Consider the following 24,192-nt stretch of genomic DNA (forward strand, 5'->3'; position numbering starts at 1 on the left):
AGATCTGTGGGACATTAGTTTAAAGATGGCCACATTAAAGGTATGGCCACATTAGTGGGATTGTATTACAGACCACCCGATAGTCAAGGAGGCTTGGAAGAGCAAATCTGCAGAGAGATAGCAGGCAACTGCAGGAAACATAAAGTTGTGGTGGTGGGGGATTTTAATTTTCCATACATTGATTGGGACTCCAATACTGTTATGGGTCTAGATGGTTTAGAGTTAGTAAAATGTGTTCAGGAAAGTTTTCTAAATCAATATATAGAGGGACCAACTAGAGGGGATGCAATATTGGATCTCCTGTTAGGAAACGAATTAGGGCAAGTGACAGAAGTCTGTGTAGGGGAGCAGTTTGGTTCCAGTGATCATAACATCATTAGTTTCAATTTGATCATGGACAAGGATAGATCTGGCCCTCGGGTTGAGGTTCTGAACTGGAAGAATGCCAAATTTGAAGAAATGAGAAAGGATCTAAAAAGCGTGGATTGGGATAGGTTGTTCTCTGGCAAAGATGTGATTGGTAGGTGGGAAGCCTTCAAAGGGGAAATTTTGAGAGTGCAGAGTTTGTATGTTCCTGTCAGGATCAAAGGCACATTGAATACGAATAAGGAACCTTGGTTCTCAAGAGATATTGCAACTCTGATAAAGAAGAAGAGGGAGTTGTATGAAATGTATAGGAAACAGGGGGTAAATCAGGTGCTTGAGGAGTATAAGAAGTGCAAGAAAATACTTAAGAAAGCAATCAGGAGGGCTAAAAGTAGACATGAGGTTGCCTTGGCAGTCAAAGTGAAGGGTAATCCAAAGAGCTTTTACAAGCATATTAAGAGCAAAAGGATTGTAAGGGATAAAATTGGTCCTCTTGAAGATCAGAGTGGTCGGATTTGTGTGGAACCAAAGGAAATGGGGGAGATCTTAAATAGTTTTTTTGCGTCTGTATTTACCAAGGAAGCTGGCATGAAATCTATGGAATTGAGGCAATCAAGTAGTGAGACCATGGAAACTGCACAGATTGAAAAGGAGGAAGTGCTTGCTGTCTTGAGGAAAATTAAAGTGGATAAATCCCCGGACCTGACAGAGTGTTCCCTCGGACCTTGAAGGAGACTAGTGTTGAAATTGCGGGGCCCTGGCAGAAATATTTAAAATGCCGCTGTCTACGGTTGAAATGCCGGAGGATTGGAGACTGGCTCATTTTGTTCCGTTGTTTAAAAAAGAATCGAAAAGTACTCCGGGAATTTATAGGCCGGTGAATTTAACGACAGTAGTAGGTAAGTTATTGGAGGGAGTACTAAGAGACAGAATCTACAAGCATTTGGATAGACAGGGGCTTATTAGGGAGAGTCAACATGGCTTTGTGCGTGGTAGGTCATGTTTGACCAATCTGTTGGAGTTTTTCGAGGAGGTTACCAGGACAGTGGATGAAGGGAAGGCAGTGGATATTGTCTACATGGACTTCAGTAAGGCCTTTGACAAGCTCCCGCATGGGAGGTTAGTTAGGAAAATTCAGTCGCTAGGTATACATGGAGAGGTGGTAAATTGGATTAGACATTGGCTCGATGGAAGAAGCCAGAGAGTGGTGGTAGGGAATTGCTTCTCTGAGTGGAGGCCTGTGACTAGTGGTGTGCCACAGAGATGAGTGCTGGGTCCATTGTTATTTGTCCTCTATATCATGATCTGGATGATAATGTGGTAATTTGGATCAGCAAGTTTGAAAGATAGAAAGATTGGAGGTGTAGTAGACAGTGAGGAAGGTTTTCAGAGCCTGCAGAGGGACTTGGACCAGCTTGAAAAATGGGCTGAAAAATGGCAGATGGAGTTCAATACTGACAGGTGTGAGGTATTGCACGTTGGTAGGACAAACCACCGTAGAACATACAGGGTTAATGGTAAGGCACTGAGGAGTGCAGTGGAACAGAGGGATCTGGGAATACAGATACAAAATTCCCTAAAAGTGTCGTCACAGGTAGATAGGGTCGTAAAGAGAGCTTTTGGTACATTGGCCTTTATTAATCGAAGTATTGAGTATAAGAGCTGGAATGTTATGATGAGGTTGTATAAGGCATTGGTGAGGCCGAATCTGGAGTATTGTGTTCAGTTTTGGTCACCAAATTACAGGAAGGATATAAATAAGGTTGAAAGAATGCAGAGAAGGTTTACAAGGATGTTGCCGGGACTTGAGAAACTCAGTTACAGAGAAAGGTTGAACAGGTAATGACTTTAATCCCTGGAGCGCAGAAGAATGAGGGGAGATTTGATAGAGGTATATAAAATTATGATGGGTATAGATAGAGTGAATGCAAGCAGGCTTTTTTCCACTGAAGCAAGGGGAGAAAAAAAACAGAGGACATGGGCTAAGGGTGAGGGGGGAAAAGTTTAAAGAGAACATTGGGGGGGGGGCTTCTTCACACAGAGAGTGGTGGGAGTATGGAATGAGCTGCCAGACGAGGTGGTAAATGCGGGTTCATTTTTAACATTTAAGAATAAATTGGACAGATACATGGATGGGAGGTGTATGGAGGAATATGATCCGTGTGCAGGTCAGTGGGACTAGGCAGAAAATGGTTCGGCACAGCCAAGAAGGGCCAAAGGGCCTGTTTCTGTGCTGTAGTTTCTATGGTTCTATGGTTCTATGGGATGTTGATGGGGAAGTGGAGACCAGCCATTGTGCCTGCAAGTCACGTGGTGGTTTTGAAAGGTTACGAGACTGAAATTTTAAACATGGCTTACAGTATGCCTTCAGGTGGACGTCATTGTGTGAGAAATGAGGAAAATGGGAACGAGGGGAATCCCCTCTTCTCATTTAGTGGTGGAGATTCGATTCAGAAGGCAGTGAAGGGTAAGTTGTTGGAACCTGTGTTCAGTTACAGGCCAAAAGGATCTTTGACGCTACACATAGAATTCTGGAAGGGATTTAGTAAGCTTTGTGACCTTGCTAAGGAAAGTTTACAAAATGGTCGAGTCAACATAAGACACTTGTTTCCCAGAAATGCAGCAGGGAGAATTGCTGTAGAACAAAATGGAGTCGTGAAGTCTCATAATGGAATGGAAAATCATGTTTATTCATTGAATCTAGACTCACCCGAATGTCACAATTCCATTGTTTTGGAAATATATTAATTACAAGATCCCCCAGTTGGACCCATAGCCGAAAAAATAAGTAAAATGACCTTCTTTTTGTTCTTTTTTTTTAAATGGTGCAATGATTTGGTGGTCTGGAGTGACACATGGGAAGAGCATATTGCAGCGGTAGACAAACTGTTTGACAGACTATCTAAGGCCAATCTTACGGTGACCCTTGCTGAAAGTGAATCTGGCCTTGCCACAGTCACATATCGGGGTTATGTGGTGAGCCAAGGCCAGCTGGCTTCTGCACAGGCCAAGGTTCAAGCTATTGCTGAAGTTCCTGTTCTGACCAGGAAGAAAGTTTTAAGAAGGGTTATAAGAATGGTTGGGTATTATCATAAGTTATGTAAGAACCTTGCTGACATCGCTCTTCCCCTAACGAAACTCCTGGGGAAGACTGGAAGATTTGAATCGAGTGACCTTTGCCAGGAGGCATTTGAACGTCTAGAAGCCATCCTGCGTTATCATCTTGTGCTCAAAGCAACTAATTTTTTCAAAACCATTTTCGATAACAACAGGTGTTAGTGACGAGGCTGCTGGGGCAGTACTGAAACAGAAGGGAGTGGATGCCATTCAACATCCCGTAGCTTATTTCCCAAAGAACTTTAATGTACACCAGAGAAAAATATTCAACTGCTGAAAAGGAATTACTAGCACTTATTCTGGCTTTACTCCATTTCGAGGCCTATGATCAGAGACCTCAAAACCTTTCTGTTGCTCAGAGGCCACCTGTGTTTTCATGGGTTATAACCCGCTGGTGTTTCTAAATAAAATGAAGGATAAAAATAGGAGGTTGTTAAATTGGAGTCTAGTATTGCAGGAATTTGATTTGGTAATCAAACATGTGAAAGGTAATGTCAATGTTATAGCTAATTAGTTATCGAGATATTAAGTTGGAAATTGTACACATTTTTGCTCAGTCATCTGATGATTTTACCTGTATTGTTTCAAACTCTGTAATTTACATTTAGACAAATACAATCGCTTTCGTCAATTTTATATTTTCTCTGAGGAAGGGGAGTGTGAGGAGATCCTGGAGAACTCCTATTAACTGTGCTTTTGAAGAGAGAGAGAGAGAGTTATTTACCACTGATATGTTGCTTTGGAAAAGGGAGAGAAAGAGAGAGAGAGACGAAGATTAACGGTTGGACAGTCACTTTAAGGCATTGGAAGTAACCTTGAATTTCTACTGAGTTGGGTTTGGAGACAGCAACGAGCAGTTCGAAAGTTGTTATGGTAATCGACAGGACATTATTGATGTCACTTCCAAGGACAGGTTGCCTGCTTGTATTTCTTCACAGACAATGAAAAGAGGGACTCTTTGAATGACAGGTGATGCTCAGCCTGGTGAAATCAATGGGAGGTCAGATGATACAGACCTCAGACACATCATCTGGACACTGAATGAGCTTTGTTGTGCCCGCAGAGAAAGTGGGTTTTGGAGGATCGATCAGGCGGATCGATCCAAATTGCTCTTCCAGTAAAGGAGAAGGGGTTTATTGGTGGCCGAGTTGTCTATCTGTCCACCCTTGCCAGGGTGATAGCTCCACCACAGGAAAACCGCCCCCTCCCCGCCCCCCCGGTTAAAGTCACAGTCGGTGACTTGTAAAGGATTTCGGAGGAGGAGGAGAAGATCGATGGCATCAGCTCACCTGAAGACTATTCTCTCTCTCTCTCTCTCGCCATCGCTGTTCAAGTAAATACCACGAACTGAACTGAACTGAACTTTACTCAACATCTTAAGACTGTATCTTTTTACGCCTAAGCTTAAAGAAGCTTGGTTTTCATACATATATATTCCACACTTACTGATTTACATACGTATATATATAATCATTGCTAACCTGTGTGATTTATCTGCATTTATATTACTGTATTGCGTAGTTACTGATAAATATTAATAGTTTATAGCAATACTGGACTCCAAAGTAGTTTCTATTACTGCTGGTTTCATCAACCCCGTCACGGGGTACGTGACATAATCGCCTATATTTGTCATTTCAATCCATAATTAAGTCAATTAAAACGTTGTCCACAATGTAAGCTGAAAGTGTTCAATCTTGTCCAGGCATGCCTGCGCGTGATTAGCCAGGGCCGATGCTGTACAACAGGACAGATTTTAGAAAGGCTATAAAAACGCAAAGAAGTTTGTGTGATCGCATTATTGTGACTTGTATTTTCAGGATTATGTGCGATAGCAAAATGACTCAACAGTGTTGGAACAGCCTCAATGCTTTTTGTTAGATTTGTGGTGATTATCCGCTTAAATCAAAAAGACGGATCATGATTCCTCTTAACAAGAAAACTTATGAGCTCTTTTTGCGTGTACAGTTGACAGCCATGAAAAAAATTATGCTTCTTATATTTGTTGCACATAATGCACTTGGAAGACAAAGCCGTTCGCTGTCACGATTGGATGCCGAGAGCAGAAGCATCATATGCCAGACTGCAACTTCCGTTGATTACTGTGTCTGGTTTCTCTGCTAAAAGCAAGCTATCCATTGAATACCTCCATCTAATCTCAGCAATGAAATCTGTGCCGCATGACGAGGGTCTTCAAGTCTCAAAGCCTCATGGAGTCCAGAGGAGGCAAACGAAGATCCCATGATGCGGCTCTGGAGTCCAAGCCTCTAGGTACAACCTTGGCCATCGCAGAAATAAAATCGCCCATGGCATTTACATGGAACCTGGCTGTACAAAGGCAACAATCATCAGTGAAGCCCACTAAGTTTCAGGTTATGACCTCCCCTGACTCCCACCATCGGGCCAGATGTGCCAAAACATTAGCTCCCACACCGACCACATCCAGCATGTCTCGGGAAAGGACAACGTCGTGGCGGACGCACTCTCCAGACCAGCTATCCGGGCCCTGTCCCAGGGTGTGGACTATGCAGCACTGGCAGAGGTGCAGCAAGCAGGCGACGAGATGCCCAGCGACCGGACCGCACTCTCGGGTTTGCAACTGCAGACTTCCTCGTAGGCCCACGTGAGAGGACCCTGCTGTATGACGTGGCTACTGGCCAACCTCGCCCCATCGTCCCGGCAGCCTGGCGGCGGCGAGTTTCGACCCCGTACACGGCTTGGCGCACCCATCTGTCAGGACAACCGTCTGGATCGTCTCCAGCAAGTTCATGTGGCACGGACATCGCAAACATGTCAGCGAATGGGCCAAAACGTGCATGCAGTGCCAAACAACCAAGGTGCAGAGGCACACCAAGGCTCCGCCGCAGCAGTTCGAACAGACCCGCCGGAGGTTATACCACATTCATGTGGATATCGTGTGGCCACTGGCAGTGTCGCGAAGAGCGTCATACCTACTAACTATGGTAGACCGGTTCACAAGACGGCCAGAGGCGGTCCCGCTCACCGGCACCACCGCGGATTCGTGCGCCCGTGCGCTGATTGCAACCTGGGTAGCACGCTTCGGGATACCAGCCCACATTACGTCCACAGAAGCGCCCAGTTCAGCCCCAGCCTGTGGTCGGCTGTGGCCAGCATGTTGGGAACACAGCTACACCACACAACTGCCTACCACCCACAGTCGAACGGACTAGTGGAACGCTTCCATCGTTACTTAAAGTCGGCGCTCATAGCCTGCCTGAAAGGGCCTAACTGGGTGGACTAGCTTCACTGGGTCCTGCTTGGAATCCGCACAGCGACCAAAGAGGATCTGCATACCTCATTGGCCGAGCTGGTGTACGGCGCACCCCTGATCGTCCCAGGTGAGTTTATACCAGCTCCAAGGGGGCAAGAGGAAGAACGCGCAGCAGTCCTGGACAGACGACGCGAAAGGCTCCGCAACCTGGACCCCGCACGGTATTCACAGCACGAACAAAGCCCGACCTGCGTACCCAAAGACCTGCAGAACTGCATGTTTGTACTTGTACGAAGGGGCGCACACCGGGCACCGCTACAGCAGCCGTACGATGGGCCGTTCAAGGTGATCAAGCACAAACAACCAACGGTCCACATAAGTTCCGGACAAGCCCGCGCGCAGGAAGAGAAATTGGTAATGCACCTCTGACGTCATTTCCACCCGGAGACGGCGGGAACGGAACTGCTTAAAAGCCAGTGCCGCGAATTTCGAATAAAATTGTCTCCAGTGCAACTCACCAAACTGCGTGTCGTTATTTCTAGCTCTGTGTGTAGCACATCGCTACAGGCCAAATAAATGGTTGATAAAATAGATGGGTACTTTGCACCGGTCTTCATCGTGGGAGGCACTAACAGTGTGCCAGAGATCCATGGGTGTCAGGGAGCAGGAGTGAGTGCATTGCTATTACAGAGGAAGAACTGCGAGGCAAGCTCAAACGTCTTAAGATGGATAATTCATCTGGACCAGAATGACGACATCCCGGAGTCCAAACAGTGGTTGCTGACGAGATAATGGACGCACTGGTCATTATCTTTCAAGAATCACTGGATTCTAGCATGGTCCCGTTGGACTAGAAGATCGAAAACGTCACTCCACTGTTTAAGAAGGGAAGAAGTCAAAAGAAACGAAATTATAGGCCAGATTGCCTAACCTCAGTGGCTGGGAAAGTGTTGGAGTCTATTATTAAGGACGTGGTTTCGGTGTACTTGGAGACAGATGATAAAATAAGTCAACGTCAGCACAGTATCTGTAAAGGGAATTCTTGCCTCACGAATTTGTTAGAGTTCTTCGAGAAAATAACAAAAGAGAGGTAGTGGATGTCATTAACTTGAATTTTCAGAAGGCATTTGATAAGGTGCCACATATGAGACTGCTTATAATACCGTAAGACATTGAATCAGAATTAGGCCATTCAGTCTATCGAGTCCGCTTCGCCATTCCATCATGGTTGATCCAAGACCCCGCTCAGCCCCATACATTCGCCTTCTCGCTATACCCTTAAACACCCTGGCCGATCAGGACGCGATCAGCTTCCATCTTAAATATATCCATGGACTTGGCCTCCAGAGCACCCGGGGGTTCTGTTTAAATAAATCTCGATCTGAGCGAATACTGCATATATCAGTTGCGGCCGGTAAGGAATAACATATCCTACACCGCATAAAGTAATAAAGAAAGTATATTTACCTGTTTCAGCTTCATTGAACAATTAATAGGAAAATGAAAAGAAAACGGCCCATTCCAGCTGAGCCAATACAGTTGGAGCTCATACTGTAGTATTCGGGGCTGTATCTTTTTTCTCACACGCTGAAGTTCCAGTCTGCGTGAAAGAGCCCACCACATTCAAAACTTCCCTCGAAGTCCATGTCGAACAAACTCGCTCTCCCTCTCAGAAGTATGGGTCCTTCCTGCTTGGAGCCATCATCTGCACAAAGCACTTCCGACAACGGGTTTCTCCTTTGAACGGCATTATGCGGTATCTCCCATTGTACTCGTTCCGCAGCTCCTGCCAAAATACCGCAAACCAGACTACTGTCCGTGACAAATCTCTCTCCGCCCTGCTCCCTCTAGAAACTTCTCCCGATTCCATCGTCCTGATTGGCTGTCACGACATTCCTAAGTTCTACAACAGGGCGTCTTATCTTTCACCAACAACAAAGCATTCTGCCAACCGGATATACTGCTTTTCCAAAAAAAAACAACTGCTAAAATGAACTAAACGAGGCATTTTACCGGCTTGAACTGAGAAATAATACTAAGGATCATAATAATGCAAAAAAATAGTTAATCAATATAAGAGCATTGAACTCCATGGAAATCAGCCCCAGACCTGAGTAGCCTCGATGTCGACATCCGAGCATCGAATCTCTGGTTCAGATTTGAAGCCCCCTTTCCAGAAACAGAAAGGTCCCTTGTGGCAATACAGGAGAATGTGATTTCCACAAAAGTTATCAAAAATAAATAACAGAAGACAAACAAATTTAAGACGATTAATGCAGAAATTCCAAGAGAAATCAGAAACAATCCAACATATTAGATTAAATTATGAGGACACTGAGTCCTCGTTTACTGTCATTTAGAAATGCATGCATTATACAATGACACAATGTTCCTACAGAAAGATATCACAGAAAAACAAAACAAACCAAGACTAATACTGACAAAACCACATAATTATGACATACAGTTACAACAGTGCAAATCAACACTGCAATTTGATAAAGAGCAGACCATGGCACGGTAAAATAAAAGTCTCAAGTCCCGATAGCCCCATCATCTCACGCAGCCGGCAGGAGCGAGAAACTCTCCCTGCCATGAACCTTCAAGCGCCGCAAACTTGCCGATGCATTGGAAGCACCCGACAGCAGCCAACTGCGTCCGAAAACTTCGAGCCTCCGACCAACCCTCCGACACCGACGACCGAGCACCATTCACAGCCGAGCGCTTCAACTCGCCCCGGCGGCAGAGCAACAAGCAGAGGCGAGGACTCGGGGCCTTCCCCTCCATAGATACTGGATCAAACAGTAGCAGCAGCAGCGAAGCAGGCATTTCACAAGTTTCGCCAGATGTTTTTCCGTATTCTCACGTTTGTCTCGATCAAATCAGGATTGTGCACGGCACCCTACGTGGCAGATAACAGATATCGCCACCGAAGCGGCCGCTGCGCGCTGCGACGCGCCGCCATCTTCTTCCCCATCCTCAGGAATCTGCAGCAATTTATCTCAATCTGATTACTTACAAATACACTATCAAGTGGTCCACATCATTCACCAAAAACTTGCTTTAAAATACAATCTCATGAAAGACAGCATACCCCACCATAAATACAACTTATACAGTCAGAATCCTACAAAATTTACTATGAATATACAGTGATCCAATACACTGAACAATGATTTTGCCTCCTAAATATTGTGTTTCTGATCACGAAAATCATCATTTAATTTCCCTATCAGTGCCAATTTTTGGAAGGTGGATGAATTGAATGTGCAGATGTTATTAATGATTATGATATAGTTGGGATCACAGAGACAAGGCTCCAGGGTGACCAGGGATGGGAGCTCAACGTTCAGGGATATTCAATATTCAGGAGGGATAGACATGAAGGAAGGGGAGGTGGGGTGGCGTTACTGGTTAAAGAAGAGATTAACGCAATAGAAAGGAAGGACAAAAGCCGGGAAGATGTGGAATCGATATGGGTAGAGCTGCGTAACACTAAGGGGCAGAAGACGCTGGTGGGAGTTGTGTGCAGGCCACCTAACTGTAGTAGTGAGGTCAGAGATGGTATTAAACAGGAAATTAGAAATGTGTGCAATAAAGGAACAGCAGTTATAATGGGTGAATTCAATCCACGTGTAGACTGGGTGAACCAAATTGGTAAAGGTGCTGAGGAAGAGGATTTCTTGGAATGTATGCGGGATGGTTTTTTGAACCAACATGTCGAGGAACCAACTAGAGAGCAGGCTATTCTAGACTGGGTTTTGAGCAATGAGGAAGGGTTAATTAGCGATCTTGTCGTGAGAGGCCCCTTGGGTTAGAGTGACCATAATATGGTGGAATTCTTCATTAAGATGGAGAGTGACATAGTTAATTCAGAAACAAAGGTTCTGAACTTAAAGAGGGGTAACTTTGAAGGTATGAGACATGAATTAGCTAAGATAGACTGGCAAATGACACTTAAAGGATTGACGGTGGATATGCAATGGCAAGCACTTAAAAGTTGCATGGATGAAATACAACAATTGTTCATCCCAGTTTGGCAAAAGAATAAATCAAGGAAGGTAGTACACCCGTGGCTGACAAGAGAAATTAGTGATAGTATCAATTCCAAAGAAGAAGCATACAAATTAGCCAGAGAAAGCGGCTCACCTGAGGACTGGGAGAAATTCAGAGTTCAGCAGAGGGCTTAATTAGGAAGGGGAAAAAAGATTATGAGAGAAAACTGGCAGGGAACATAAAAACAGACTGTAAAAGCTTTTATAGGTATGTAAAAAAGAAAAGACTGGTAAAGACAAATGTAGGTCCCCTACAGACAGAAAGAGCTGAATTGATTATGGAGAGCAAGGATATGGCAGACCAATTGAATAATTACTTTGATTCCGTCTTCACTAAGGAGGACATTAACAATCTTCCAGAAATAGTAGGGGACGGAGGGTCCAGTGAGATGGAGGAACTGAGCGAAATGCATGTTAGTAAAGAAGTGGTGTTAGGTAAATTGAAGGGATTGAAGGCAGATAAATCCCCAAGGCCAGATTGTCTGCATCCTAGAGTGCTTCAGGAAGCAGCCCAAGAAATAGTGGATGCATTAGTGATAATTTTTCAAAACTCCTTAGATTCTGGACTGGTTCTGAGGATTGGAGGGTGGCTAATGTAACTCCACTTTTTAAAAAAGGAGGGAGAGAGAAACCGGGGAATTATAGACCGGTTAGCCTAATGTCGGTGGTGGGGAAACTGCTGGAGTCAGTTATCAAGGATGTGATAACAGCACATTTGGAAAGCGGTGCAATGATCGGACAAAGTCAGCAGGGATTTGTGAAAGGAAAATCATGTCTGACGAATCTCATAGAATTTTTTGAGGATGTAACTATTAGAGTGTATAGGGGAGTACCCGTGTATGTGGTATATTTGGATTTTCAAAAGGCTTTTGACAAGGTCCCACACAGGAGATTAGTGTGGAAACTTAAAGCACACGGTATTGGGGGTAAGGTATTGGTGTGGGTGGAGAATTGGTTAGCAGACAGGAAGCAAAGAGTGGGAATAAACGGGACCTTTTCAGAATGGCAGGCGGTGACTAGTGGGGTACCGCAAGGCTCAGTGCTGGGACCCCAGTTGTTTACAATATATATTAATGACTTGGATGAGGGAATTAAATGCAGCATCTCCAAGTTTGCGGATGACACGAAGCTGGGTGGCCGTGTTAGCTGTGAGGAGGATGCTAAGAGGATGCAGGGTGACTTGGATAGGTTTGGTGAGTGGACAAATTCATGGAAGATGCAATTTAATGTGGATAAATGTGAAATTATCCACTTTGGTGGTAAAAATAGGAAAACAGATTATTATCTTAATGGTGGGTGATTAGGAAAAGGGGAGGTGCAACGAGACCTGGGTGTCATTATACACCAGTCATTGAAAGTGGGCATGCAGGTACAGCAAGCGGTGAAAAAGGCGAATGGTATGCTGGCATTTATAGCGAGAGGATTCGAGTACAGGAGCAGGGAGGTACTACTGTAGTTGTACAAGGCCTTGGTGAGACCACACCTGGAGTATTGTGTGCAGTTTTGGTCCCCTAATCTGAGGAAAGACATTCTTGCCTTAGAGGGAGTACAAAGAAGGTTCACCAGTTTGATTCCTGGGATGGCAGGACTTTCATATGAAGAAAGACTGGATGAACTGGGCTTGTACTCGTTGGAATTTAGAAGATTGAGGGGGGATCTGATTGAAACGTATAAGATCCTAAAGGGATTGGACAGGCTAGATGCAGAAAGATTGTTCCCGATATTGGGGAAGTCCAGAACGAGGGGCCACAGTTTGAGGATAGAGGGGAAGCCTTTTAGGACCGAGATTAGGAAAAACTTCTTCACAGAGAGAGTGGTGAATCTGTGGAATTCTCTGCCACAGGAAACAGTTGAGGCCAGTTCATTGGCTATATTTAAGAGGGAGTTAGATATGGCCCTTGTGGCTACGGGGGTCAGGGGGTATGGAGGGAAGGCTGGGGCGGGGTTCTGAGTTGGATGATCAGCCATGATCATAATAAATGGCGGTGCAGGCTCGAAGGGCCGAATGGCCTACTCCTGCACTTATTTTCTATGTTTCTATGTTTCTATGTTTCTATGTATATATTTGTTATTTCAATTCATGATTCAAGTCAATCGAAATGTTGCCCAAAATGTAAGCTGAGAAGTTTTCTATTTTGTCCAGGCATGAGGCGTTGCTTTTCCAGCGTCGCCCAGAACAATGACATTTCTTCATTGATTCTTCAGCGTTAATCCTGAAAACTGTGCTGCTGAACAACAGCAATGCCCAGCCGTCCACAGCCATTGTCTATGCAGAACACACCAGAGAAAACTGTCGACATTCGGACGTTTTGTTGAAAAACATATAGCACAGTAAATGAAACTGGGATGTGTGTGGTGATCTAAAACTCGTAGCGCTTCCACAAGTAATACAGCTCCGATATACCAAGGACCGACGTTTTATCTGCAAACAGGACGGGTGTGCATGAGAACTGAATTCCATTTTAAAAAGTTTGACCACTACATAGACAGTTGGTTCCAGGATAGATAGGTGTGACACAAAAATCACGTGAAGACTCAGAAAATATTTGCTTGCCTTCTCTTCATATAAAACTGGGGCTTATGACAAATATTGTGAAAGCGGTAACAAGGAAGGTAAAGCATTTTAATATTTGATACAAGCGTTTCCAAGAGGAACTAATTCCAAGTTTAAAGAAGTGTTTTTTTTTTCTCTGACCACGTATAAACAGGTTATTTAAATGGCAGACAGCTGGACGAACTTCTCATGGAACCGTAGAAAATCTTATTAGGGCATTCAATAATGTTGTTGTAATTTTTTCTTGTAAATAACTGCATTCCCGTTTAGACTTTCCTGCAGAACTTATCTCTGTCAGTGCCGAGCATGTTGGAAGGTTTCAACGGGACATTGTGTTCATGGGCTAACGCTATCAGGTTTACTGGAATTCGTCAATGCTGGTTGAGAGGCCGAATACAAAGGAAAATCGCCAGCAAAACATTCTTAGCTTATTTGAAGTATTGCAAAGCGCCAGCACCGTTATGCATCTAAACGTATTAAATTCAGAAAAAGATAATATCTTGTTCCCCAAATCCCTACGTGATATAAGCAGTCAAATAATATTACAGCTCAGAATCAAGTGCTTGATCAAAAACACAAAAAAAAACTGATGAAACAAACATGTCAAAGAAAAAACTATCTGGTACTGTGTTAATACAGATAGTAGAATCTATAATAACTGGCTGGATATAATATTAGAGGACAAGCAAGCAAGAACAACTTGCCAATAGATATAGCCATTCCAAACACATACACAAAACAGTAAGTGAAAACCACCATTAATATGGTCAATGAAAAGAGGAAATTGAAAGTCTGTGGAACATGAGCAGGTTATACACTCTCCAAAAGTAACATATGCAAAAGGTATCATCCCAATGTCACTACACAATAGCATTAGTCAATTAGGCCTAAAAAGCAAAATTTATGTAACTCTCCAGAAAGACATAATACTAAACACTGCAGCATATTCCGGAGGCTTCTAACAATTGAATAGTGAACGTGCAATGCCCGCACACGAGATTTACAGGCTTGGGCTAAGCGGAAATAAAGCAAAATAGAATAATATTTAGAAGAAGAGCACTGAGGAATTTAAAGTCGATGACCGCACTCGATCTTTGATCTTCTGCGGTGGACTGGATCATCGACCACTGATTTCCTCCTCCTAAAGTCAATTATCAGCTTAATCGAGTAACAGGTTGTGCCCGTTCATCCAGATTTTCAATCTCCCGCCAATACAGTGAGTCGACACCACATTTCATCCGGCGCACTACAGTGGTGTCTTCAGCAAATTTGCATATGGCACTCGAACTATGCTTAGCCATACATTCGTAAGCACAAAGCAGAAGAGCAGAGGGTTCAGCAGAAAGCCTTGTGGTGCATATATGCTGGTAGAAAATGTGGAAGAGATGTTGATGCCAAGATGCTAAGATATTAGGAGTGCCAGAAGGGGCCATGAGAGGGCTTTGGCGGGAGGTATTAAGGAAAACCCCTCAAGTCATTCTACAAGTATGTGAAGAGCAAGAGGATAAGATGTGAAAGAAGGACCAATCAAGTGTGACAGTGGGAAAGTGTGTATGCAACCGGAGGAAACAGCAGAGGTACGTAATGAATACTTTGCTTCAGTATTAACTATGGAAAAGGATCTTGGTGATAGTAGTGATGACTTGCAGCAGACTGAAAAGCTTGAGCATGTAGATATTAAGAAAGAGGACGTGCTGGAGTTTTCGAAACCATCAAGTTAGAGAAGTTGCCGGGACCGGATGAGATGTACCTCAGGCTACTGTGGGGAGCGAGGGAGGAAATTGATGAGCCTCTGGCGATTATCTTTGCATCATCAATGGGGACGGGAGAGGTTCCGGGGGATTGGAGGGTTGCGAATGTTGTCCTTTATTCAAGAAAAGGAGGAGAGATTGCCCAGGATATTATAGACCGGTCAGTCTTAACTCAGTGGTTGGTAAGTTGATGGAGAAGGTCCTCAGAGGCAGCATTTATGAAGATTTGGAAAGGTATATTATGATTAGCAATAGTCAGCATGGCTTTGTCAAGGGAAGGTCGCGCCTTACGAGCCAGATTGAATTTTTTGAGGATGTGACTAAACACATTGATGAAGGTAGAGCCGTAGATGTAGTGTATATGGATTTTAGCAAGGCATTTGATAAGGTACCCCATGCAAGGCTTATTGAGAAATTAAGGAGGCATGGGATATAAGGGAACATTGCTTTGTGGATCCAGGACTGGCTTGCTCACAGACAGAAAAGAATGGTTGTAGACGGGTCATATTCTGCCATGGAGGTCGGTCACCAGTGGAGTGCCTTAGGGATCAGTTCTGGGACCCTTACTCTTCGTGAGTTTTATAAATGACCTGGATGAGGAAGTTGAGGGATGGGTTAGCATGTTTGCTAATGACACAAAGGTTGGAGGTGTTGTGGATAGTGTGGAGGGCTGTCAGATGTTACAGCGGGACATTGATAGAATGAAAAACTGGGCTGAGAAGTGGCAGATGGAGTTCAACCCAGATAAGTGTGAAGTGGTTCAGTTTGGTCGGTCAAATATGATGACCGAATATAGTATTAATGGGAAGACTCTTGACAGTGTGGACGATCAGAGGGATCTTTGGGTCCGAGTCCATAGGGCACTAAAGCAGCTGCGCAGTTTGACTCTGTGGTTAAAAAGGCGTATGGTGGAATTCCATCAATCAATGAATTGAATCTAGGAGCCGAGAGGTAATGTTGCATCTATATAGGACACTGGTCAGACCCCACTTGGAGTACTGTGCTCAGTTCTGCTCGCCTCACTACAGGAAGGATGTGGAAACCATAGAAAGGGTGCAGAGCAGATTTACGAAGTTGTTGCCTGGATTGGTGAGCATGCCTTATGAGAATAGGTTAAGTGAACTCGGCCTTTTCTCATTGGAGCGACGGAGGGTCAGAGGTGACCTGATAGAGGTTTATAAGATGATGACAGGCATTGATCGTGTGGATAGTCAGAGGCTTTTTTCCCAGGGCTGAAATGGTTGCCACAAGAGGACACAGGTTTAAGGTACTGGGGGGTAGGTACAGATGAGATGTCAGGGGTCAGTTTTTTACTCAAAGAGTCGTGTGTGCTTTGAAAGTTCTGTCGGCAACGGTGGTGGAGGCGGATACGATAGGGTTTTTAAAGAGACTTTTGGATAGGTACATGGTACTTAGAAAAATAGAAAGCTATGGGTAATCCTAGTAGTTTCTAAAGTAGGGACGTGTTCGGCACAACTTTGTGGGCCGAAGTGCCTGTATTGTGTTGTAGGTTTTCTATGTTTCTAAGTCAAGCTAACTGATCGGGAGTTGAATTTCACAAGGAAGTGTTGGGGTCAAGGTCTTGAAGCTTAATGATGACTTTTCAGTGTATGATTGCATTGAATGATGATATTGGATGTGGCCTGTATTTCGTTGACTTTTCACTGAGTCATTGGCAATAAAAGAGCAGTAAAATCAGTTTATTTCAATATTCCATGCGATATAATTGTAATTATCATTGCATCTGGATTTCACCTTTTGTTGCAAGCAGAGACATTTCTCTATGGTGTTTCCAAAAGAGCGTTTTCATTCAAAAATCCTAAATAATTGTTCAATATATGTTCTGCCAATACAATTCTATTTCCTCGTTGCATGCAACAACTCAATTCTCGTAAATATCCAGAAGCCTTGTGGAATTTGGTCAATCTATATTCATTTGCCTGATTGATCATTCAACTGACAGAAGTATTAAAGGCGCTCCGTTTATGATATAGCAACGACGTGATGCCCGTTCAAAGCAGTTTTCCGGTTCTCACTTCAAGGAAAGACGGATAAAGGATAGCTGAGGGCGAATTTCATACTGTGGGGCGAGCGCCGCTGTGTGGTGTTGCAAAGCACGAAAAATGAATATAATTTTATTAATCTTTGAATTCAGCTCGGTGTCAAGCCCAGTGAGTTTCTCGGAGTATTGGGATAAAATAGTCTGAAACACAACTGAAGAAATGATCCAATCTGAACTGCTTTGCAGCTTCCTTTCAATATACTCTATCCCTCAGGGCAACGGAGATGGATCATCCACCACTGGGGCAGCGCTGACGGCACATCTTTGGAAATGCAAGTGCTGGCAGATGTCAGAAGGCGCAGGTCTAGTTTGATCCATGGTTAGGCCGCAAGACGTATTCCTTCTGTAACAAGCACCGGTTCGACCTTAAATACCGAATTGTCAGTGATTGAAATGGCGGACAAATTTCGATGCCAATTTTTTGATTACTTAAAGAGCGCCTGAACCTAGGTTCGGTACTCAATCGCCAACTTAACTTTGCTTTAGCCTACGAATGCCTTTAGAATTTCTGTATCGTTTGGAATCTCGTCAGGTCTCGTCTGCCATCTGCCGTCTAGTCCTGCAATATTTTCTCGACTCAGTCTTGAAATTGTGTCTCAATTCCATTCTAGGCACTTCGGACCTTTCATTAGTGTCTAAACCTCTTGTTTCGGTACAATTGAGCCAACATTGACCCAGCCAGGAGTGTCAGAGTCTCTCGTCAGTGTGGCAACCCACTGAGCGTAAATCTCAAAACAGGGCCTGGAGGCTCACATCTCCAGGTCATCACGCACTAATTCTCGCACGGAAGAAGCCAGCATCACTCAAGTGAAGCCGTAGGTCACACTGCCATCCCGGAGAGGTTAGGCGGTGGTTCGAGTTCTTGCCGTGGCTTCCTCATACAGTTCTCGGTGATTTTGGAACTCCATTCTTTCCGACCTCATTCCAATCGCGAAAAATAATCTTCATTATTCCTTTTCTGAGAAGAAGGTCTCTGGCATGGGCCGCCACCAAAGTCGGATAATTGTTCTGATTTTAAAGAATTCATGAGCATCATGAAGAAGTGTTCTCTCCTTCCGACGAAGCTAACATCACCTCGGACCGACTGATGAAGCTGCGTCAAGGTAATCGGTCAGCCAAAGCAATTGCGGACGGGGGCTAGAACGAGGAGGCCTTGTCACTCTGCATCGTCACGGACTTCGAGGCGAAATACAGGATCTCCTTGCCTTGGAAGGTCCGGTAGAGGACTCAGAGGCTCTGATTCGTAAGCCTGTCCTCTACAATAATCACCTGGCAGAGCGAAAGTGGACCTATCTCAAAAGATCGAAGAAGGCGATCCTTAGCCTACTTCATCTCTTCCTTGTTGCAATTCCCGCCATCGGACAATGACAAGCCTGTCTCTCGTACGAAATCTTTTTGGAACCAATGCAAATTGGCTACAAAAACTCTCACCAATGAGTGGTCCCGGCGTCGAGTCACCGAGGATCGAATATCCGAAGAAGTTGCTGTCTGCAAACTAGCAAAACCATCCACTGTCCGAAGGACGATGACGTTAACATCCGTTACTCCCAACTGTACATACTACGGAGTCATGCTGAAGAAGGAGGTCTCCGGGAGAAATACTAATTGATTTGTAGACTCCGGGGGCGCGTAATTTCCTAGACATGGGGACAACCGTAGACTCAACATATCTCTGCAGGTCATAGTCGCAACTGTCCAAGTGGTACAGCAGATATCGCTTTTGTGAATGAGGGTAGGGGAACGTGCGGAGGACATTTGTTTTCATGTCATAGATTCTCCATAAATACCCTCTGACGCTCGGGCACCCAGGGCTGCTCTAGCGTAACCGTCCATGAATTAACAGGAAGGGAGAATAACCTCGTGGTTAGGTATTTACGACAAGGGATGCTTTCGCTTTGGTGTTATTATCCCCAAACTTTCTGGAGACACAGAAACCCAGTCATGTCTCCACGGGCGGACAAGCCGGCTCCAGTCAATGGACAGTACGAGTCCCGATCTTGTCTATTCAGATATCGAGGAAAGTTAAAGTTCAAAGTCGAGGAAAGAGGACAGGGTCGAGACAACAGAGACTTATGGAGAAGAGGAGTTTGGTGGGCAATAAAATGGACGGGTTCACGGCGCTAGCCAGGCATCAGAGAACATTTCGGGTGTGCAGTGTTATGTGTTTCACAGGAAGGGGCTGCTCGACGACATACCCCACCAAAACATCTCCATGGACGGCTTCCAGACCGTTCTGGCTGACCGGCCGTGCACTGAGAGCGGTAAGCGTGCAGGAGTTGGGTGCTTACTGTTCTGGTTAACAACAGATGCTGCAGTCCGGGTCATATTACGATCGAGGAACGTGTTTGTAGACTGGATATTGAACTTTTTGCTGTTGGATTTCGGCTGTATTCCACCGAGGTACAACAATGGGCGATACACGAGGTCGTTCCTGCCTGTGGCCATCGAACTTGCAGCTCCTCCCCTGGAGAGTCAGACGCCCTGAGCCAATAGGCTGGTGCTGGACTTATTTTCCATCTGTCATAGTTTGCATTTTGTTGTTTGATTGTTTGTGTTTTTTTTTAATTGATATATGTATGCTCTATTCTTGGTTGGTGCGGCTGTAAAGTAACCCAATTTCCCTCGGGATCAATAAAGTATATCTATCCATCTATCTATCTATCTATCTATCTATCTATATGCGTTGGAACTGTAAAGAAAGGGTCGCAAGATCAGGAACAAGGCAAGAAGCTTGTCAAGGTGGTGCCCAAGAACTTTGGAGCTCTCGCAGCCAAGCCTCAGGGGACAAATCGCTAGGTCCTGTCTAAGGCAGAGGCTCCTGAACGTAAATCCTCGGGTCCAAATCTTTGGAAATGAAAGGACATTCGTATTGCCTCGTTCCCGTCGTCCGAGGATACGGATGAAGATTTGGACTCTGATTTGGTTAAGCCATGGACTCGGATACGCTCTCTAATTTGAGCTCTGTTTCTACAAAGGACTCTGGTGAATCTATGGTCGAGACTCCGAGGTCTGCCAAATTTCCCCCGGTAGCAAAGGAGCCTGAGGAGTCCTCCTCGGAGGGATGTTCGGTGGTAGTTGCAACACCCGAAACTTTGGAAATTACCTCCGTCTACAAAGATTTCACGAGGACGTCAGCAATTCAAATGCCACGACTCTTCCACCATACCGACCTTGCGATTGTGCAGTAGACCTACTGTCGGATGCTTGTGCTCATCAGGATCGAGGGCACCCGCTCTATAGCCCGGAGTGGAGCGTTACATAGAGGAGGCATTTGCTCTGGGATTCATTCGGCCTTCCCCCTCCACAGACGTTGCAGGTACATTCCTCGTACAAAACAAAAGACGAATGTCTTGCATGGATTCTAAAGACTGGTTGTTTTAGCAAAAATCGTTACCACTTTCCACTCATGAATACTATCTTCGAGATACACCAAGGGGCAAGAGTATTCTCGAAGTTAGAACTCCGGATTGTGCACTATTTGGTCCACATAACATGCTTATGAATGGAAGACTGCATTGGCTACAACGTCAGGGCTCAGTGAGTACCTCGTCAGGCGCTTCGAAATTTTTCTGACGCTCCAACAGCTTTCCAGGCCTTAATAAAGGACGTGTTCCAGGAAGTTTTCCATAAGTATGCCTTCGTCTATTTACGTAGTATCCTATTTTTCTCGTAACCCACAGAGCAGCATGTTACATCAAAGAGGATTCTAGATCATGAACTTCATGTCAAGCTTGAAAGATTAGAATTTCGTGTCACCACGGTTTCATTTTTGGTTTTATCACCTGCAATAGCAATTTCAAGATACCACTACTAACAGACGGTCAGAAATTGGTCACACGGGCCCTTCTGTTTGGGCAACCGAAGCAAAGGCTGTTTTTGCAGAACTCAAACAGCGGTTCACGATAGGTCTAAATTTGGTATTACCTAACCGGAACATACTCAAACAATAAGATATTAAGAAACAGGATATGCTGGAGCTTTGGGAAAACATCAAGTTGGATAAGTCACTGGGACCGGACAAGATGTGCCCAAGGCTACTCTGGGAGGCGATGGAGGAGATCGCTGAGCCTCTGGCGATGATCTTTGCATCATCAGTGCGAATGGGAGAGGTTCCGGAGGAAGGAGGGTTGCGGATGCTGTTCCCTTATTCACGAAAGCGAGTAGAGATAGCCTGGGGAATTATAACCAGTGAGTCATACCTCAGTGGAAAGTTGATGGAGAAGATCCTGAGAGGCTGGATTTATGAACATTTGGAGAGGCATAATACGATTATGAATAGTCTCCTTGCGAGCCTTATTGATTTTTTTCAGGATGTGACTGAACACATTGATGAAGGTAGAGCATAGATGTAGTGTATATACTTTTCAGCAAGGCATTTGACAAGATACCCCATGCAAAGGTAATTGGCAAAGTAAGGAGGTGTGAGATCCAAGGAGACATTGTTTTGTTGATCCAGAACTGGCTTGCCAACAGAAAGCAAAGAGTGGTTGTCGACTAGTCGTATTCTGTATGGAAGTCAGTGACCAGTAGTGTGCCTCAGGTATCTGTTCTGGACCCCTGCACTTCGTGATTTATATAAATTACCTGGATGGAGAAGTGGAGGGATGCATTAGTCAATTTGCTGATGGCACAAAGGTTGGAGGTGTTATGGATAGTATGGAGGGCTGTCAGCAGTTACAGTGGGACATTGATATGATGCAAAACTGGGCTGAAAAGTGGCAGATGGAATTCAACCCAGATAAGTGTGACGTGGTTAATTTTGGTAGGTCAAATATGATGGCAGTATATAGTATTAATTGGTAAGACTCTTGACATTGTGGAGGAGCAGAGGGATCTTGAGGTCCATATCCATAGGACACTCGAAGCTGCTACTCAGATTGACTCTGTGGTTAAGAAAGCGTGGGATTGAGTTTAGCACCCGAGAGGGAATATTGCAGTATATTGGACGCTGGTCAGACCCCACTTGGAGTGCTGTGCTCAGTTCTAGTCGCCTCACTATGGGAAGGATGTGGAAACCATAGAAACTGTGCAGAGGAGATTTACAGGATTGTTGCCTGGATTGCGGCTCATGCCTTAAGAGAATAGGTTCAGTGAACTCGGCCTTTTCTCCTTGCAGCGACGGAAGATGAGAGGTGACCTGATAGAGGTGCATAAGATAATGAGAGGCATTGATCATGTGGATTGTCAGAGGCTTTTTCCCAGGGCTGAAATGGCTAACACAGGAGAACACAGTTTTAAGGTGCTTGGAAGCAGGGACAGAGGAGATATTAGGGGTATGTTTTTGTTTTTTATTCGGAGAGTGGTGAGTGTACAGAATGGGCTGCTGGCGACAATGTGGTGGGACGGATCCGATAATGTCTTTTCACAGACTCCTGGGCAGGTCAATGGAGCTCAGAATAATAGAGAGCTTTGGGTAATCATTGGTAATGTCTAAAGTAAGGACATGGTCGGCACAGTTTTAGGGGTCGAAGGGCCTGTATTGTGCTGTAGGTATTCTATGTTTCTATTTCTATGTAACAGTCATAGTCATAGACTTCGTCACACATTATTGATCCCGGGGGAAATTGGTTTTCGTTACAGTTGCACCATGAAAAATAACTAGTAATAGAACCATGAATATTTAAATAGTAATATGTAAATTATACCAGTAATTTATGAAATAAGTCCAGGACCAGCCTACTGGCTCAGGATGTCTGACCCGCCAAGGGAAGAGTTGTAAAGTTTGATGGCCGCAGGCAGGAATGAATTCCTATGGCGCTCTGTACTGCATCTCGGTGGAATGAGTTTCTGGCTGAATGTACTCCTGTGCCAACCCAGTACATTATGTAGTGGATGGGAGGCATTGACCAAGGTGGCATGCAACTTAGACAGCATCCTCTTTTCAGACACCACTGTGAGAGAGTCCAGTTCCATCCCCACAACACCACTGGCCTTACGAATGAGGTTGTTGATTCTGTTGGTGTCTGCTACCCTCAGCCTGCTGCCCCAGCACACAACAGCAAACATGATCGCACGGGCCACCACAGACTCGTAGAACATCCTCAGCATCGTCCGGCAGATTTTAAAGGACCTCAGTCTCCTCAGGAAATAGAGATGGATCTGACCCTTCTTGTAGACAGCCTCAATTTTCTTTGACCCGCCCAGTTTATTGTTAATTCGTTTCCCCAAGTATTTGTAATCATCCAGCATGTCCACACAGACCCCCTATGGAAACAGGGGTCACAGGTACCTTAGCACTCCTCAGGTCTACCACCAGCTCCATGGTCTTTTTTTCACATTAAGCTGCAGATAATTCTGCTCACAATATGTGACAAAGTTTCCTACTGTAGACCTGTACTCAGCCTCATCTCATTTCCTGAGGCATCCAACTATGGCAGAGTCGTCAGAAAACTTCTGAAGATGACAGGACTCTGTGCAGTAGTTGATGCCCGAGGTGTAAATGGTGAAGAGAAAAGGAGACAAGACAGTCCCCTGTGGAGCCCCAGTGCTGCTGATCACTCTGTTGACACACGTACTGTGGTCTGCCTGTCCGGTAATCAAGAATACATGATACCAGGGAAGCATCCACCTGCATCGCTGTCAGCTTCTCCCCCAGCAGAGCAGGGCGGATGGTGTTGAACGCACTGGAGATGTCAAAAACACATGACCCTCACAGTTCTACATAATAAGCTACAGCAATGTGTAATTATCCGGGCGTCTATCCCCGGCGTAGGTGTACTAAGATATCGGAAATAAGGAGCTACTCTGGTTGCATTGGCACAGGTGGAATCGTGTCACTGGCTTAAGGTTGCCAACAGCCCTTTTACTGAGTATAGACTACAGAATCCTGGCTTATATTCAGGAGACCAAAAGACCCAATTCCAGTCAGGCCAGCGGGTCTCATTTCGTTGACCGATCCAAATTGTTTGGAGATTTCGGCCAGTGTCATAGAGTTCTGAACCAAGTCCTTCACTCGTCAGTGCAGCGAACCCAAAGAAGAGGAGCAGCCTATCAACATTTTGCCCGAAACTAAGGTAATAGATCCTATTCGTTGGGAAATCGACTTTCTGTTATGC

This window comes from Mobula hypostoma, chromosome 14 (genome assembly GCF_963921235.1).
Source record: "Mobula hypostoma chromosome 14, sMobHyp1.1, whole genome shotgun sequence".
Classification (NCBI taxonomy): Eukaryota; Metazoa; Chordata; class Chondrichthyes; order Myliobatiformes; family Myliobatidae; genus Mobula; species Mobula hypostoma.